The following is a 4236-nucleotide window of genomic DNA, read 5'->3' as shown; positions in this document are numbered from 1 at the left end:
ACCAGACAGAAAATGATTCACCTGGCCAGAGGAGACAGGGTCCTCCTTCTTGGGGAACAGTGGGCCCAAGAACTTGAGAGGGACCTCAGGGGTCAGGAAAAGGGAGAACTCTGGGCTCTTGTCTCGGTAGGTAGTGGTGTTCACTATGAAAATTCCTATGTCTGGTGACAAAATTGCAGGTGGGGGCCTCAAATGGCTTCTAAGCATGTAGTTTGAGTTCGTGGGAAGAACGGAGACATTCAAGTATAGACAGTGTCCGCATTGGCAGCTCACAGCCAAACCTCCCCTGAAGCGCCCTGTTTTGAATCACAGAGCTTGTTCTGCCTGACAGCCCCCCACACCATTTTCAGCCATGCCAGATGGCCTCGCTGACCTATTTCAACACACTGGAGCTGAATGATTCCCGTGTTGGCTTTGGGGTAAGTTTTGAAAAAGAAAGGTGGGTTTTTCTGTGTTTTAGTCAGAACAGGACCATTGGGGCTTGAAAACTTGGGCCATCAGGCTGCTGGCAGCAAGCACATTCTCTGACCTTCTGCGGTGGGGCCGCGGAGTGGAACCAGGTGTTCTTTCAGCCCATGCCAGAATGTACTGGCCGCCCAACTGGCCACCTGCCTCCACCCCGCCAGCGGGGCTGTGGCTGGCCCTCTACCAAACAGCTGTGATGGGAGCCACAGGTGGCCGCCCACGCTTGCGTCCAGGCCACAGCTGCGCTGGCCTGGCTCAGCCTGGCAAGAGGGGACCGCATGTCCCTTTGCCCCTTTGCCCCAGCTCTTCCCTGAGCCAGGCCACTGAAGGGGCCGAGGAGAAGGAAAACCAAAGCTTAAATACACTAAAAATTTGCTTTTGTGGTTCAGAGGTTATCAAAATCATACTGCTCTATTCTCCCTCAATATAATGAATTTGGTGTTTATGTCAATCATTCAAATTAATCTGATGAAAATTAATAATTAGTTCTTGTCTGATAGGTGTATTACAGTTAGAATAAAAGTCTCCTAATGCTATGCATCTATATAAATATAAAGACAAGGGAAGACGACATCCCAACATAAAAAAAAAAATCACTGTCTGAGAAACCATTCTAGTTATCTAGACAATAAAGAGCATTATTTGATATTCTGCAACAACACCCAGGGAAGTGGCTAAATATGAGCTTGAATTTAAGTGAGTAGCAAAAAGAATGTTATCACAGCTAAACTACTTACAATAAAAATCATTTGATTCAGTCTTAAACTTTAGAACAGAAAAAAGCAAATTCGAGAAATTAACTATTTTATTTTGAGATTAAAAAGAGAAAGTATACATTGAAATTAGGAAGCAAGACTTAGCTTTGAAGATTTTCTGAATGCAGGCCGAACCAGGGAGATGTCCTATGTCCTGCTCCAAGGGTCCAAGTCCCCACCAATGAGGGACGTCCCTGCTGGAGGAGGTGGAGGGGGCCCACTGTTTTATTTCCTCCCATATTTAATCCCAGTTGCAGAAACTATATGGACCAGCTAGCTCTTATGTCTGGCCTTCTAAATCAGGGCACTAGCACTTTCCCTTTTACGTAAGCACTGGGGTTCGCTCTCTCTACTCATTCTGAGAGTAAAACCATCGTTCAAAACATTTTTAAATTGCTTGTTTAGACTACCTCCCAGTGTAGGGTGGATTTCACTTTTGTGAAAGCCTAAAACCAAATATGGTGAGTAAATGGCATATAATTCTTTTGCCTACAAATATCTTTCGTGTCTTACAAACTGACCCTAAGCGATATTACAAAAGGAACTCCAAATATGTTCTGAGTAAGTGATTACTTTGAAGGATTTCACTCATTTGGGCACAAAGGTGCTGGTGTTGTGTCTCAAAATTATTGGCATTTCTTTATAATCCAACTTAAAATTGATATAATGTAACATTTCACCATGTGATTTCTAGTTCCAGTTCTAAAATTAGCTGGAACCTGGACCACTTAAATGGTGCGTTATCTTTTAGGGAGAAGAAAGATCTCTGAGCACTCAGGATTGAGTAAACTTTAAATCCAGGAAGCCGAACCACTTCTCCAGATCCCAGAAGTGGGTAAAGGCTGTTCTTACTCGATTCTTTGTCCTGGAGTCTCTGGAGTAAAAAGTCCCCTTCCAGAGGGGCTAAGTAACCCAGGTCCATCAGCAACACTACCCCCCCCCCCCAAGCTGTGGCTGAGTGGGCAAGAAGGAGCTGCATCGGTTCCACACCACCGAGGCAGGGCAACCATATCCACCCACCTAATTTACATGTTGTATGTGTGTTCCACTTCTTTTCTCTTTTTTCTTTTTTTTTTTTTTAACTTTGTTATCAAAAAATTTTGGGTGACATTGATTAATAAAATTGTATAGATTTCAAGTGTGCAATCCTATACTATATCATCTGTATATTTGTACTGTGTGTTCACCACCCTAAGTCAGGTCTCCTTCCATCACCATTTATGTCCCCTGTATCTTCTACCTCCCCCCACCCATCTTTTCCTCTGGCGATCGCCATGCTGTTGTCTGCGTCTATCAGGGTTTTTTATTTGTTTGTTTGTTTTTAGATCCCTTTGCCTTTTTTACCCAGCCTGCAAACCTCTGTGTGTTCCGTTTCTGTAGCTTCAATCATTTCCTTTTTGCTTAAATGATAATTCCAAGATAAGCCTGTCCTTTGACTAATCCTTAACGGGCTGTGTCAACTAACCATGCAGCATTGACTGTCTGCTCCCTTAACCTACCTTCCTCCTACAGTTTTTGAAGGAGTTGTTGATGTGCAAACAGATACTTAAACATATGGGAGTTTGCTATAGTAAGGAATTCCAAAAGTGCATATTTTAAAAAGGATAGTTACTCCCTTATTTATCTAAGTTTGAAGTGTGAATTTTCATCATATATCTATAATCCCAGACACAAATCAAAATTTTTTTCTCCAACATGCCTTAAAAACCATAATTTTTATATCTTTTTCCCCTGAAAGAAACAAATCATTTTTAATTTGTATCCTCTTTCTCTAAACAGCTTCAAAAAGTCTCCTTGGGTGGCCAAGAATTATTGTTTTCCAAAATTAGCAACGACAGCTATGATCGGGGACTCTCTTAGAGTCCGCTGTCACTCTGAATTAAGAAGCACATTTCACGTTAAATCTGTTTACATTTTCCCCCCAAATAGCCTAACCAGATTGATTTTTGGTCAACTTTATAATAATTCAATTACTGATAATTGACTAGGGGAAATGCCCTGATAAGACAGACAGATGGGGTCCCTTCAGGGGGTCCTAATGATAGGAAGGATTATATGTTTATTTCATGCAATATTTTTTATAAGAGTGAGGGATGCTAAGGAATAAGAAGCATTTCTGACCCTGTTGAGAATACAGGGTGGGGCAAAGTAAGTTTACATTTGTGAGTACACAAGACAGTTTATACTTGCATTATTGTTTATTTTTTTTTTTAAAGTATATTTTATTGATTATGCTGTTACAGTAGTTCCAATTTTTTCCCCTTTACTCCCCTCCACCCAGTATCTCCCTCCCCCAGCATCCCCCCCCAAGTCCATACCCATGGTTCGTAAAAAATAACTATCCCTCCCTCTCAGATATTAAGACCCTTTGTAATCTTGTGCATTATTGTTTATTAATTGTTGTATCACTTTGCATATCAACAACTGTAAACCTACTTTTGCCCCACCCTGTATTTAATTCAATGTTTTTTGCTTGAGGCAGTAAATTAGCAACTTTTGTCGGTTTATTTTTGTTTTGATTTATTTTGGAAATTTTCAAACATGGGCGGAAGTAGAAAGAATACTTTAACGACTCCTACTTCTTCATCCAATTTCTGCCATAATTGACTAATGGACAATCTTGTTTCCATATATTTTCTTCTACTATGGATTATTTAAGCAGATACATCATTTTGTGGCATTAGCAGAGCAAGGACAACAGGCCAGGTACAGAAGGTCACTGGGGTAGAAAGCCCCGGGTGCCTAGTAATGGGCAAAATTGGGAAAACAAGGACCTTGCCCCCAGGGTGACCTTTCCTCCCCTAGCATATCTCTGGTCATTTGGTTTAGACCCTCTGACCTTCCATGTCGATGTTCATGTGGCTCACACCCTCCCTTAACTTTCCTTCCTGGCATTTCCCTAGTCATGGACTAGACCCCCTTGGCCAAAGAGTGAACTCATGTGATTCCCATGTGGGCCCTGCACAACCACTCCCTTAAGCATTAACCCCCAGGGATAGCATCTAGGCCTCAGTTA

The sequence above is a fragment of the Furipterus horrens genome, unplaced genomic scaffold (genome assembly GCF_987537825.1).
Source record: "Furipterus horrens unplaced genomic scaffold, mFurHor1.1.pri manual_scaffold_5, whole genome shotgun sequence".
Taxonomy (NCBI): Eukaryota; Metazoa; Chordata; class Mammalia; order Chiroptera; family Furipteridae; genus Furipterus; species Furipterus horrens.
This window is presented reverse-complemented; position numbering follows the sequence as displayed.